Source organism: Cibotium barometz, chromosome 21, assembly GCF_041138505.1.
Source record: "Cibotium barometz isolate CiBa-2024 chromosome 21, ASM4113850v1, whole genome shotgun sequence".
NCBI classification, from domain to species: domain Eukaryota; kingdom Viridiplantae; phylum Streptophyta; class Polypodiopsida; order Cyatheales; family Cibotiaceae; genus Cibotium; species Cibotium barometz.
The window spans coordinates 56,251,806-56,268,365 of record NC_141066.1 but is presented as its reverse complement, the minus strand read 5'-3'; positions in this window follow the sequence as shown (position 1 = coordinate 56,268,365).

Genomic DNA, 16,560 nt, shown 5'->3' with positions numbered 1-16,560 from the left:
ATAGAAACCAGGCCATCATCTTTGGGGTGTCAAACTCAATCTCATAGTATCCTCTCCCAATCATTTGCACATCCAACATCCACAGTGCATCTGCTAGAAGGTGACCTTGAAGTAGGTCACAGATCATTCCTTTATTGGCTCGGCTACCCGCAACCTTGAAGACCAAAAAAGCAACCTGCAACAAGTGGTCTATCTCTATAGTGGCTACCATGAAGCTCCTTTGTGGTGAAGCTAACAGGCACCCATCCTGCTACAGCAGGGGCAAGGGGGGTGAATGGGAGGTGGGGACAAATTGACACAGAGAGGTGAAGAGCCGAAACTCGAACCCCAATGGGCATACAAGTACACTCACACACCTAAACACGCATACCAGAGCACACACAACCCCACTCACGCACCCGCCCAAGCAGGGTGTGGGGGGGCGGGCGGCTGGGGAAGGAGGACGAGGGCTAAAAAAAAGGGGGGAGTGGGGTGGGAACTGTTGAGGCCACGTAGGCACTTGTCGCACACGTGTAGGAGGAAGCGAGGGAGAGAGCCTCATGACTAAGTCACATGGGGTTGGAGTGTTGGGATCAATGGGGCTGAAAACGTTGGTAATCACATCTAGCATCGTGCACTGTCAGATCTCCCCCGTTGCCACCAAAGTAAGAACACTGGTCACTAGGCAGTCCTCATGACTAAGTCACACGGGGTTGGAATGTTGGGATCAATGGCTAAAAACGTTAGTGATCACATTTAGCATCGTGCGCCGTCGGATCTCCCTCGCCGCCACCAAAGTAAACTAGGACCACAAGTAAACTCGGACGAGGAACACCAGTCACTGGGCAGTGAACAGCGGGAACACAGTCACCGCGAACTAAAATAAACTCGGACCAACATAATTGTCATAACGACGCACGTGCGAGTAAAATCTATGGTCTTTAATGGGGGATATACTGACAGTGAACTCGGACCAGAAGTAAACTCAGACCAGAACTAAACTCGGGCTATCAAAGTAAACGCGGTCCATTACCTTCTATCAAGTTTTAACATAGTCCATAGAATGCATTCTTCTTTACATTTTTTCCATCACTTCTCCATCCATATTGAGATTTCTTCTATCTTTCTTTGAAATTTGTAAATATATTCTTCAATTATGTATGTTATCATTTACAATAGATAGGAAGTGATAATGTGGGATATGTATTGTGTTCTTGAAATGAAGCTATATACAATGTTAATCAGTTTATGTTCTTTGAAGGATGGAATCGTTAAACCAAGACCAGAGCGACTTTAATATTGAAGAGTGCTCCAATGGTGATAGTAGTCACTCCTCTTCCTAAAACAATAAAACATTAAATTGAATAATAAAACATTAAATTCATTAGTAAAATTAGTAGACACCAGCCAGCTATACAGCTCAACAAAATAGAGTGTATACTCACTACTGTTGAGCTTACTGCCAGAATATGAAGCCCATAAACACTAACAAATCATCCAAAACTTGGGTAGATGAAACTTAAATGTTGATTTGTATGAGATAGATGTGGCCGAGTTTACTTTACAATCCGACTTTACTTTGGAGGAGAAATTTCTACAATAGGACTACAAAAGTAAACTCGGACCGGTTCGAGTTTGCTTTACTTTGGGAGAGACATTTCTACAACGGGACTAAGTGAAAAAGTAAACTCAGACTGGTCCGAGTTTACTTTATAGTCCAAGTTTACTTTGGGACATATATTTTAACAGAATGGCTGTGCAAGTAAACTCGGATTGGTCCAGTCAACTTTAGTTTGGGAGAGACATTTTTACAAACTCAGATTGGTCCGAGTTTACTTTGCAGTCTGAGTTTACTTTGTGAAATATATTTTAACAGAATCGATGTGCAAGTAAACTCGGACCAATCCGCGTTTACTTCATAGTCCGAGTTCACTTGGTAAATTAGATATATGGACTGCTCTGAGTTTACTTTAGTTGACTGCAATTTACTTAAAACAAGAAGACATTTCTTTAAGCACAATGGGAGATAAGAAAAAATTTCAGCCGCGGATGTTGGCTTCATGCGCTCTTGGAGCCCTGCCTGTTCCGTGAAGGCTTTGGACCTTTGCGTCGGATCATGGACTTTGAGGACCAAAGGTGCTTAGGGCTCTTCATACTTGAGCTTAGATGCCACAGAGACAGCCTATTGAGGGACATGAGGGCAATGGGACCAGAGCCGCATAGACAGAGAGCCCTCAGATTTTTTTAGAGCCAGCACCCCACCAGCCTCTACTCCCCCATCTATAGGCCTACCTGGCAGACCACCCTCCAGAGGAGTCACCCTGGACAGAGCCATTACCATCTGTAGAGCGAGACGCCCACGACCACGAGAATTGCGTCCACGGCTCCCTCACCATTGGCAGATTCGAGCCATCATTGCCCGCCACCGAAGGAGTTTACTAAGACGATTCAGCGGTTCAACTTTCAACTCTTAGCTCTCTTAGGATTTCATTCTTTCTTTTGAGATTTGTTATGATGAGATATCATCATCATCAATTGTACCTTGTTTTGGTCTCATGGGCCATTTCGACCTTTAGGAGACGTTAATATATCTTTCTTTTCTTTCTCTCTCTCTCTCTCTCTCTCTCTCTCTCTCTCTCTCTCTCTCTCTCTCCAGCATGGCCATATTTAACTCACTATGGCCATAGTGAGTTATACATGGACTGCTCTGAGTTTACCTTAGCTTAGTTGATTGCAATTTACTCAAAACATGAAGACATTTCTTTAAGCACAATGGGAGATAAGAAATCTATCAGTGAAAACAATGGGAGATAAGAAATCTCTCTCTCTCTCTCTCTCTCTCTCTCTCGGCATGGCCATAGTCTAGATTAGGTAAAACAATAAAACATTAAATTGAACAGTAAAACATTAAATTCATTTAGTAAAATATTGTGACACTAGCCAGCCACCCACAGCTGAACAAAATAGAGAGTATAGTCACTACTATTGAGCTTGCAGGGCAAAAAGGCTGCCAGAATGTGAAGCCCATAAACACCAACAAATCATCCAAAACATGGGTACATGAAACTTAAATGAATATTCGTAGGAGATAGATGTGGCTGCCAATTGAACTCTTAAATAGCATGCCTGATGGATCCACACATTGAGTTAGTTAACTATCTACTTATGATTTGGTCCGATGCCAGAAAAAAAGGCATCCTTTAGAGTAAATTTCAAGGCTCAATTTGATAAAATGAGTGGCAATTTTGCCTAAGCCTTACCTTAGTTCTAGACCAAGCAGTTGGTACTATGATTCTAACCCACTTGATATGTGTGTGTGTGTGTGTGTGTGTGTGTGTGTGTGTGTGTGGCGTGATACATATATCAAAACATCACTTAGACCCCTATACGAGTTGGAAATTCATTCAAATTTTGAAACTTTAGTTATAAAACCGATTAACCTATGCATGTTTTCAATACAAACCGGTTGAGCTTGAAGGTTATCCTTTTTTAAATTGGTCCCTACCAAAAAATCCTATACTTTATATCATTGCACGTTGTGCTTTATCCTAGTAGAACACTATCTTTCCCATACGAACTTAATGTTCTGAATGGTAGAACACTGCCTTTCCCATACAAACTTAATGTTCTGAATGGTAGAACACTACCATTCCGAATGGTTGACGCAAACTTCAAGACTATTGCTTCTTATGATTTGGTCCAATGTAAAAAAATGCATCCTTTAGTGCAAATTTCAAGGCTCAATCTAATAAACAAGTGGTAAGATTCAAAATTTTGAAATTTTAGTTATAAAACCGATTAACCTATGCATTTTTTCAATAGAAACCAACCGATTAACCTATGCATTTTTTCAATAGAAACCAAATAGAAACCAATTGAGCTTGAAGATTCTCCTTTTTTTCATGGGTTCGAACAAAAGTGTATTCTTGACACTGATTTGGTCCCTGCCATAATATCTCTACTTTATATCATTACACGTTGTGCTTTATCCGTGCAACGTGGTATCGCAAATCTAAATCCTCTCTACAGGCTTCCGAATGGTAGAACACTGCAACCACCACCTCACCAAGCAAGAGCTAAACCGGGCAATTTTACAAGAACCATTTATTACATACTGCTATTTATGGTTCCATTAAGAGAAATTTCATGTAATGCAATGGCCGAATCAAGGTCCACTCACATAGTTTGAGTTAAATGTTATGAGGATCCACAGTCACAAAGTGCTCGCAGAAGTGGAGCAGTATCATCTTTTAGATGCTTTCTCTAGTTGATCAAAAAGGTCTTTGTCAGAGATCATTGATTACCTCGATGAGGAATGCATCGGCCCATTTCTCCTCCAGTGATCTCCTTCAAGTGAAGCAGTTCCAATGACTTCTAAATGAGAAATGGGCCACTGAGGAATGCATCGGCCCATTTCTCCTGAATCTAGAATTCTCCTTCAAGTGAAGGAGTTCCAGTGAATTCTAAATGAGACCACTCATCAATCATAGTAACAAGGGCAAGAGCTATGGGGAGCCCAAACAGACACCCATGTGCTTGGCCAGATGCCCAAGGAAAGGTGCCCATGAGAGGGACCTGTTAGGGACTAATGGGCATAACTGGTCCTAGACCAGGTCCACCAGCCCTATAGAAGAGGGGACTGGGCGTCACTCATTCCATCTTATTATAGTGAAAGCACATCACTTCAAGGTATGAAGGCAAACTCAAGTAGCTAGAGTTTCCTTAACCCTTGTATGTAAGTACGACTCCCACACTGCCACAACTGCAAACTAGCAGGACCACAAATCTGGGTGAGACCATGTTGTGTCTTTCCACATTGCAGGTCACCGGGTATGATAAGAACACCCATTTTGATAGCTGCGTGTTAAACCAGTTAATAACCTGCAAGGGAGCCACATTTGGCATACATGTCAACCGACACATTTCCAGCAAGCTCTATTTTTCCTGCAAATCCCAACATGTATTTAGCTTAGTGGCCCTTATCTGGGGTTCCTATGCTGCCACAAGCTCTCAAGCAGCAACGCAAAAGTGAAAGTATATGGATAGACACCCTGCAGTTGCATATGGAGGACAAACACCTTGCAGTCACATATGTTCAAAACAAATCAGTGCTTCCTAGAAGTGCATTCCATGAGATTGCATCTGCATCTTGAGTGGACACTTCTTGTGCTTTTGCAAGAAAGCAGCATTTGGCATACCTATCGACCAATATGTTGCCAATAAGGTCTCTCTCCAAGCCTTTCTTAGAAATATCAACATGTATTTCTTGGCCCTTGCATGTGGCTCCTATGGTAGCACAAGCTTTCAAGCTACAACAAAGGTGACAGCATCTAGTGAGACACCCTCAACTTGAGTCCGTTCAAGACAATTCAAGGCCTCCTTACCACACCTGTACTGGTCATATCCTGCAATTAAAGTATTCCACAAGACCGCATCTTGAACTCAAAGATCGTCAAACAAAGTCTACTTTTGCAAGTGAGGCTTGAGCCACATTTGGTATACATATGAAGCAGCAGTGCCAACATCCAGATCTTTTTCAATCCAGCTCCACCACTCCAGTCCATCGCGTACAGCATTATCTTAATCACATGCTGTGCGTGCCACTCAGCATTTAGAGAACTGTTGTCATCACCCCAAGTGCATAACATTCTACTCTCTCTCTCTCTCTCTCTCTCTCTCTCTCTCTCAAATTGCAGGGACAAAAGAAATGCAGAAATTCTATCTGCTATATTAATATTGATGCCTCACATTGGCTTTTTAATTACAAGATTTTGGAGGAGTAGTGTGCTCAATTGTTGTTGGAATATCTTTCAAGGGAGCTATGGTGCCTCGCATTATCAGTTCAGTGGGCTGGCTGCCATCTCCAGAAACGGTGATTCCCCCATCACTGCCACCCAAGAAGAGCAAGCCTGCAGATCATGTGTCCATCGCGCAGATGGGATCGGTAGTGAACAAAACAACCCTCTCTGTGAATGAGGGCAATTACAAGATGCGGACTGTGCTATCACTGTAGGCACATAAGAGTATGGGTTTCATCTTGATCGACAACCCCGCAGAGAGCCAGCACAGAGGAGCATCCTTCTTTTGCAGCTTCGGGTGGATAGGTGTATTGGAGCTGCAAGACTAGTGATGAGTGGGTGGAAGAGGATGTGTTGAGGCCCCACACCTTAAGGATGCCATCCAGGGAGGTAGAGAACAAATACTGCTCCTCCCAAGCCAGGAGTTTGGTGACAGGCCTCGTGTGGCTTTGAACCGCTTGCAAACACTGGCCCGTATTGAGGTCCCACACTCTGATTGTGCCATCCGTAGAGTCAGAGTAGAAGAGTTTGGTGCCGTCCTCGTAGGACGGCTCCAAGGTTACGACGGAAGCACTATGACCGGAGAGGGAGAAGGAAAGAGGCCGTAGCAGGGTCAAACCTCCAGATCAAGATGGCGCCCTTCTCCATGCCCGCCAAAAGAACATCACCGCAACAAGAAGCCAGGGAGGGGACTTGGCCACCGTCGGTGGCTTGGAGGCTCTGATGGGTATTGCTGCAGAGGTTCCAGGCCCTCACCTCATCCGGAGACCTTGGAAAAGCCGCTATTGAAGAGGCAACAATTAGATGCCACTCATGGTGGGGAGCACCTCTGTGCATTGGCCTGTGGTGCAATCCCATGCATGCACCATGGCATCTTGCCCCGCCGTGTAGAGCCTTGTGGAGCCCCGCCTGCAAGAGGGCGATCCCCATCACGCAATGCTGGTGGCCGGCGAGGTGGGTGAGGAAATTTGCGTCTTTCGTGGTGTTGTTGAAATCCAGGGTCTTCTGCTGCTGTTGCTTCCCGGAGTCGACCTCTTTCGCTGCTGCTGATGCAGTAGCTGGTGAGGGCCTGCGCCAGACTTGAGGCCCAAGCTGTTGCTGAAGCTGTGATGTAGCAGCCTCCTCTGCTGCTCTGCTGCTGCTGGGGGAGGAGAGGAACCGGCGGGCAGAGCGTGGGCAAACTTGCAAGGTGACCTAGTGCAGCGACCTTGAAGTGCAGACAGGAACCTCTCGTGGGCGGTGCCTTCTGGGTGCTAGTGGTGCGGATGGCGGAGCACAGAGATGAGGATGCTACTGGTGGGAAATCAAACCCTGCCAAATTAAATTCCACCTTCCAATATTAACTAAACATTAATGCCACAATTATTCCCTTCCACATCCATAAATGGCACTGCTCGGCGCTCGACCGAGTTCACACCAGACACCGGGCCGAGTTTACTTTTGGGCCGCGTTTACTTTATCTTATCCAACGGTGCGCGATCACCGTATCTAGCGGACGGCACCTACAGCCATTGATCCCAACACTCCCCGTGTGACTTAGTGCCGATGTTGGGTAGTGAACAGCGGAAACACAATTACCGAGAACTAAAGTAATCCCGAACCAGTAGTAAACTCGGACCATTAGTAAACTTGGACCAACATAATTGTCATTACGTCGCACGCGCGAGCAAAATTTATGGTCTTTAATGGGGGATATACTGACAGTGAACTCAGACCAGCAGTAAACTCGAACCAGAAGTAACCTCGGGTTATCAAAGTAAACTCGGTCCATTAGCTTCTATCAAATTTTAACACAGTACATAGAATGCATTTTTCTTTACATTTTTTCCATCACTTCTCTATCCATATTGAGATTTCTTCTATCTTTCTCTGAAATTTGTAAGTACATTCTTTAATTATGTATGTTATCATTTACTATAGATAGGAATTGAATCTTAATTACAGAAAGCATGATTGAAATAGAAGTGATAATGTGGGATATGTATTGTGTTCTTGAAATGAAGCTTTAGACAATCTTAATCAGTTTATGTTCTTTGAAGGATGGATTTTTTGAACCAAGACCAAAGCGACTTCAATATTGAAGAGTGCTCCAATGGTGATAGAAGTCACTCCTCATCGAGTGAGGTGGAAAATATCTTTCGAGATAGCAATGAAAGTTTCATGTTCGATCCAATCAAAGTAACATTGTTTCACCCAATCCCATGTTATATTTGTCTCTTAAATACTTTTCGTTTGACAAGGCAAGCTATAACTTTATGATGAGAGCCACAAGGAGATGTGAGTCACACTAGAAACCTTGAAACCTCATGATTCTAGAGGTAATCAAGATTTAAAGAAATGGAGAAGAATGAATACTTAGAAGAGTGGGGAAGCATTGTGGCATTGTCTCATTATATTGTGGAGGATGATTATCACCAAGGAGTAAATGAGACAATAGAAACAATCAAATGTAGATGGTGTACTGATATTAGAAAGCACAGAATATCCATCTCTTTTATTAGGGACTTCATCAATGCATGTGGTTGTAAGAGATCACCATGGAGGAGAATTAGAATGCTAAGCCAAAAAAAAGAGTACAAGCAACAATACTAATTATAGATAAACCAAATGTGAAAAACCACTTGAAGAGATAATGATTGAGCACAAGGTTAGACCAGTAATGATTCGATTAAAAAAAATGGTGCATCCAAGGTTGTGGTTGATTACGTGTGTCATAGAGGTGGTACAGCTAGTCGAAAAGGAACCATTAGGAGATTAAGATCAACCAAGAAAGTGGTTGTCCATTAGGAGATTAAGATCAACCAAGAAATGTGGTTGTCCATTCAAGGTTCAAGTGGAAATTTAGATGCTTTGATTCATATATACTTTACTTATGAAGGACGTGTCTGGAAGTCGTAGTGATTTATATCACTTACCCATTCATCCAAAGGTCATTGAATGTTGCATGGAAGATCTATTTGACATCGGCACATCTCGACATGTAGCAAAGATGTCAATGTCAAAGGAGAGAATTTATTTGAAACAAACCTCTTTACTTGACCGCACTATCTATCGGTTCTTTATGATCCCGAAGGAAGTGGCTTTGATGTCATATGGAGTACGCAATGCAGGTAATATATCAATGATATTTTCTTAGTGACTTTTGTAAACTTAAATACTAAATCTATTTAATATAACAAGATCTATCTCTCTTTGTAGGAAAAATCTCAAAAGATGATTGGACCAAGTGTTTAAAGCTACATAGAGGTGGTACAGCTAGTCGAAAAGTAACCATTAGGAGATTAAGATCAACCAAGAAATGTGGTTGTCCATTCAAGGTTCAAGTGGAATATCCAAATGAAAATTTAGATGCTTTGATTCATATATACTTTACTTATGAAGGACGTGTCTGGAAGTCGTAGTGATTTATATCACTTACCCATTCATCCAAAGGTCATTGAATGTTGCATGGAAGATCTATTTGACGTCGGCACATCTCCACATGTAGCAAAGATGTCAATGTCAAAGGAGAGAATTTATTTGAAACAAACCTCTTTACTTGACTGCACTATCTATCGGTTCTTTATGATCCCGAAGGAAGTGGCTTTGATGTCATATGGAGTACGCAATGCAAGTAATATATCAATGATATTTTCTTAGTGACTTTTGTAAACTTAAATACTAAATCTATTTAATATAACAAGATCTATCTCTCTTTGTAGGAAAAATCTCAAAAGATGATTGGACCATGATGTACATCAAGTGTTTAAAGCTACGTGAACAAAATAAGGTACCATAATATGTTATTTGTTTATAGCATTCATCATGTCACATGGTTTTGTGCTTTGACTTGTTTAACCGACGACACTCTCATGTAGGTGCTATATTGTCAACCATATTGTCCTAATGCACTAGAAGATAAGGATAAGCCATTTATTCTTATTATACAAGATGAATGGATGTTCCAAATGGCCACACGCGTCTCGCGTAGTAATTCTTCGGCCATAGATAGCACCTTTAAAACAAATGTCTTTGTGCTACCATTGTATGCTGTAGTTTTACCAAACCAAATTGGAATGGGCATTCCAATATGGTTCATGCTGTGCTCTAATGACCCAAGTAGCAATCAAGAAGTAATTGCCTTATCAAAGACACTTCACATTTATTTTCAAAGAATGGATAATGTTCCGCCCACTGCTACTGTGATTAACAAGTCACAACAAGAGCTTGATGCAATACTTAAGGTCGTGCATGAAGATACACATTGTTGGATTGTTGATGATAGAAGCTGTCGTCAACAAATAGCATGCCATGTTTAACTATGTTGGTTTCATACGAAGAAGGCATGGGTGGAGAATATTCTTCCACAGGTATGATTCCAAAAGCATGAAGCAATATTCCTCAAGGTTGTGGTGTGTTATTTTTCATTCTTCCATGATGTACCGGATAAACTTTACTTTCATAGTTCGTAGCTTTTGCACAACAAAAGTAAACTTGGACTGGTCCAAGTTTACTTTCACAGTCCGAGTTTACTTTTTAGGCAGAGTATTGTAGTTTCTACACAACAAAAGTAAACTCAGACTGGTCCGAGTTTACTTTCACAGTCCGAGTTTACTTTCCAGGCAAGCAGAGCATTGTAGTTTTTGCATGCACAACAAAAGTAAACTCGGACCAGCCCAAGTTTACTTTCACAGAGCATCGTGGTTTCCGTCCAGTAAGAGTAAACTCAGACTGATCCAAGTTTACTTGACCAGTCTAAGTTTACTTTTCTAGATAGAGCATTATGGTTTCTGCACAGTGTAGTAGAAGTAAACTTGGACCGGTCCTACTTTCATAGTCCAAGTTTACTTTCTAGGCAGAGCATTATAGTTTCTACACAGCAAAAGTAAACTGGGACTATGTCCGAGTTTACTTTACCAGATAGAGCATTGTGGTTTCTATCCAGCAAAACTAAACTTGGACCGGCCCGAGTTTAGTTATTAGACCGAGTTTTCTTTGACAATGCATTCAGGCAGAGTATTGTAGTTTCTACACAACAAAAGTAAACTCGGATTGGTCCGAGTTTACTTTCTCAGTCCGAGTTTACTTTCCAGGCAGGCAGAGCATTGTAGTTTTTGCATGCACAACAAAAGTAAACTCGGACCAGCCCAAGTTCACTTTCACAGAGCATCGTGGTTTCCGTCTAGTAAGAGTAAACTCAGACTGATCCAAGTTTACTTGACCAGTCCAAGTTTACTTTTCTAGACAAAGCATTATGGTTTCTACACAGTGTAGTAGAAGTAAACTTGGACCGGTCCAAGTTTACTTTTCTAGACAAAGCATTATGGTTTCTGCACAGTGTAGTAGAAGTAAACTTAGACCAGTCCTACTTTCATAGTCCAAGTTTACTTTCTAGGCAGAGCATTATAGTTTCTACACAGCAAAAGTAAACTGGGACTGTGTCCGAGTTTACTTTACCAGATAGAGCATTGTGGTTTCTATCCAGCAAAACTAAACTCGGACCGGCCCGAGTTTAGTTAGACCGAGTTTTCTTTGACAATGCATTCATGTTTTTGTAGAGAGCCTAAATTGGATTATGCACCTTGAATTTGGATTCCAAAAGAAATTCATGACAAAGTTTACACATCTATGTGTAATCTCTTGTACACCAACACAGAAGAAGACTTCGAGATATAGTACAGTCAGCTATAGGGCGGTATTCACCACACAACAATATCGTGTGGTATGTAACAAATGGGTGGTGTGGTCACAATTGTATATGGAGGAGGAGGTGGCCTATATTTGGACGATTGTTTCATTATGGAAATGTCGACACCACCAACTTGGTGGAAAGATTATGACAATACATCAAGTACACCCTATGCAAGGATTAATAGATCTACGGTAGATCTGATACATGCACTTATTGGAGATTCACAAACCGGCACTCACATGGGTGGAACTTTGCTTGAGTTCTTCAAACAAAAACAGGAGATAGGTTGACCGCTACTAATATCTTTGTAATTTGCAACTCGCATGAATCTTTTGTAATTTCCCATGTCATTTTCTTACATCTTATGTTGTGGCAGTAGATTGTGGACGTTACAACATCCATGGATCATCAAAGAGACATACGACACGATTGCTAAAAGGGGCGTGAATTCTTCAGCATTATCAAGGTAATCCATCATGTTTGGAAATTGTGAATGAGATGACATTACTGTTCAAGATACAAAGCATCTCAACAAAAGCTCAATGATATCATGTTAGCATGCAATCCAATTATTGTGATTGCCCTGATTGGAGCAGTGATTGTAAGCATCTCATTGGTATTAGGTTGATAATCACTAACCACTTTCCACATTTTCTTTCCATCTTGCCAATTGTTGATAGTGCACATGCATTGGTCAACCATGGCATCAATGAAGAACCAGTTCTTCAAAATGATGATCAAGACCTCTATGAGATGGGTGCAAGTGAGGAGTTAACCAAATGTATTAGGGAAATCCTTTGTCAAATTGAAGATGGTTTCCAAAACAAATATGAGATGGAGAAAGCTATTCTACTACAACAATTAAAGATATCCAAGGATAACCTCATGAGCTTGGTATCTCCAAAGAAGATTGACATGCCAACATGTGGGAGCATTCACCAAATTCAAGCAGATGTTACACGCACTAGATTGGGTCATGGAATTCCACACAAGATACCTAATAGTTTCGATGAGGATTCTCCCCAACGTAAGCGTCCTCACGTTACTGGAGTCCTAAGGCAAAAACATCAACGAGGCAAGCGTCGTGTTCGCTTTGAAAAGAGACTATGCATTTGGTGTCCTCATTGTTCTACAAAAACATTGATGATAGATCCCCTAGTTACCATATCATGTCACACTTGCCATGCATTATTGCCTTTGAGGCATGCCCCACTTAGCGTTGAGGCAACTCTCATCAACAACAAGGAGGTGCAAATTTGTGGCAATTTCACACCTCAGCATTACAGGATCATGGCAATTGAGTATGGAAACTCCCAAGATGATGAGCGTGCTTTTTTTTTTTGCCTCTTCAATGACTGATGATATTGTGAAAGCATTAGCATCTCAAACGAGAATGATGCCATTCATGTACTTGTAATTTCATAATTCATGCATTGATATCATTTCTAAAGCTATTGATGCCACTTATGTACTTCTTATAATCCCATAAGCCGTGTTGACATCATTTTAAAAGCTATTTTTGATGAGATTCTTAAAATGTATTGATATCATTTCTAAAGCTATTTTTGACCGGTCCAAGGCTGAGGTATTTCTGTCTTTCAAAGTAAACTCGGGCTGTCAAAGTAAACTTGGACCGATCCAAGTTTACTTTTCCAATCCTATTGCTTTGCTGCATCGTTGCATCTTTTTCTCTCTCGAATTAAGAAGTAAACTCAGACTGATTTGAGTTTACTTTACAGCTTGTGTTTACTTTGAGAGACAAAGATGCACCAATTCTGAGTTTTCTTTGGGAGGCAGAAAGATACATTTCAGCAATAGGACTGGAAAAGTAAACACTAAAAGATAGTGTTAATGCGAGGTTGTTAAATTCAGACACAATTGAGTGGGAGCCTACCATATTACATCATAATGGTGCCATATTCAATAATAAAGAAGACGAGTAACCTTTGAGGATTCTCTTTTCTTTACCTTGTTGGTCAAATGTTTTTGTTTGAGCAACATCGACCATGTCCATGTCCATCTAGGGTCTTCTAATCATGTGTGCAAAGACAATCACATTGTAATATAACTCATTGTCTCGGTTGAAATTTGCTTTGTCACCATTTTATAGGGATACTTTTTTTTTACATAATTTAGTTTTTTTTACAAGATGGAGTCACAATCACATTGTAGTAACTCATTTACAATATAAGTACAATCATACTATAGTATGTAAAGCTCATTGGCAAGATGGAACATAGACCATGTGTTACAGGTATATATTTTATCTTATTTTTGATGACTTAATAATCGTACAAAAATATGTTTAATTTAATTTGTGCAGGATTCAGCTTAATGGAATATGCAACTGAGCACAAGATTAATATATATGTGCAAATGTGTACAAAGTGATTTTATGTAACCAGGCCCACTAGCAATTTTATTTGGGCAAAGGTTTTTCTATGTACAAACCTTAGGGATTTTTGGTATGATTAAAAATATGTAAAGCAATACCCCAAAAGTGGGAAAAGCAAGCCCAATTTGTACGCTCATCTATTATTAGCTCCTTGGGCTATTTTTATGAATAAAATTATCTATATACTCAAGTCATGGAATTAGAGCTACACTCTTGAGGGGGGAGATTGCACCCAATCTTGTCTTGATGGTGATGTTATTTCGTTCCCTTTGCCGTGTGTTATGCTATGTTATTTGATTTCAATTTAATTCAGAACAAAAAGGGTCTCGTGTGACAGTGGTATTAGAGGCTTTAACTAAAGCTTCATAAAGGAAGTTTATTAAAAGCCTTTATATATATATATATATATATATATATATATATATATATATATATATATATATATATATATATATATATATATATATATATATATATATATATATATATATATATATATAATTAAAGCTTTTAAAAGTGCATATTTTGTTTTTAACAATCCTCTTGAAGAATTTTTTTAGATGACTAGTTCATTGGAGCAATGTGACAGGAGACGTTGCTTTGTCACTCGAGACTCGGCTCCCACACGTCATGAGCTAAGTCTTCGTTACAATTACTCTTTACCTGTTGTAAATTCATTAAATTATTACATGCATATTTTGTGTTGTCCAATCAACTATTTTGCAGCCAACCGACACGATATCTAAGCTAAGTATTTACTATACTCTCTCTATTTATATTTTTATTTCAAATATTCAAGCATTTTGAGAGTATACCGTTTACAATAAATTTATTTGAAATTGTCAAACAATATCTTTTTAAATCCAAATAAATTTCATAAGTCATTGTTGAGATTATCACATTTTTTGGGATGATTATTTCATTTTGCATGTGCAAAATTAATTATTTCAACATTTATTTTCTAGTTTTTAAATTAAAATTATCTAAAAAATATAGTTTGCATGCTAGAATTTAATCCATAAAAAGAAAAAGAAAACTTTGTTGAAAACGTTAAAAAGCTTTAACTTTTGAGAGTAAGACCTTAGATCATAGAGACCAAAATCTTCCTCCAAGACTTTCCTTCAAGGCTTAGAAGAGACCCTAAATTCTTTGTTCCAACCTATTATTTTTATGATGCAGAAATTATAATATTTTTCAGGCTATACACAACAACGTGTAAATCTCTGAGTATTTTCATATTCTTATTGTTGTGATATTTGAACACCACTTTTATTGTTTTATTCTCAACTCATCACACCTTGAGGTAAATTTTCTTATATGTGATTATTAATTGCATCAGTCATATCTACATTTGTTTATTTAACACTTTACCATGTAGATGTGCTTTCCCAACATCATATGAGTACGTATTCAACCCATTTATTAATTGAATTATGTACATAAAATTGATAATAATTAATTGAATTATGTACTTAAAATTGATAATAATTAATTCAAGATATATGAATCCTGGAACTACTTTTCAATTGTTTGGTACCATATAGCATGTGCAGTAATATTTCTCTTTCAAGATGATTCCAACACTCCCAAGTAAGTTCCTCCATTTTTCATAATTAAAACATCACATATACTTGCGACCTTTTAATGATGTATTTTGTAGCAACGCTATTCGACATTTGTTGATATCCTTCATAGCTTAGTAAATAAAATTTCCAATATTTCTATGTAAGTTTTATCTTTCAGATGGTGACTCAAACACCTTCCAAGTAAGTTTCTCATCCCTATTCTTACAATAATGATCATGCTTAAATAATTATGCATAGAATTTCAATTCGTACTAGTCTAAGTTCTATTTCTTATAAAGTCGTAACTTAATATAACCCTAATTACGTTTGAAAGAATAATTATATTTCAATCTGTTTGCATTGTTTCTCTTTTTTTTTTTTAAATCGTAGAGCATCATTACAATCAGATATATATATAAAAGGTATGACTCTCTTACGCTTCAGTTTCATGTTTATTATTTAAGTTTATTTCAACTACAAATGTAAATTAATCTTTCATCATCTAGACTTGTTCATTTAATCAAAATATTTAGAATCAAATTTATCCATTCTTCATTTATAATCTCACATCCCCTCAAACAACCTTTCCAACTCAAGGTTAGCATTTTCCTATCCTTATAACCATAACCAATTTAACTTTTATTCTTATAATGTCAAGTTTCTCATGAGATTCTGTTTAATAACTTTATATATACCCTATCCATAGAAGTAATAACAACTCACATCTCTTTTAGTGTCAAAATTCTTTGACAGATAATTTCAATGACACCAACGATGGAGGTATGTATATATTCACTTCCTTCTATACAACTTTTTCATAAGTATTTCTATAATATCTTGCCAACCTAAGAACCTAATTAATAAACCATAGATTCATCATTAGTTCAAGTTCAGTAACTTAAATAAAATTTCTAGATAGAGAAAATTTGTGTTAGAATTTAAGTTTCAGAGGGAACTGGCCACTCCGCCTCAAACTTCTATTATGAAGGAAGCGATCTATGGAATTAATCTGGTGGTATGGGACATCAGATTGGTGAATCAGACTATAACTAATGATGTTACTACTCAGATGCCTAATGATGCCATCATTTTCATATTACCTTGAATTCTGCTCCATGACCTTCAATTGGTGGTTTTGAAAGGGGGAACCAC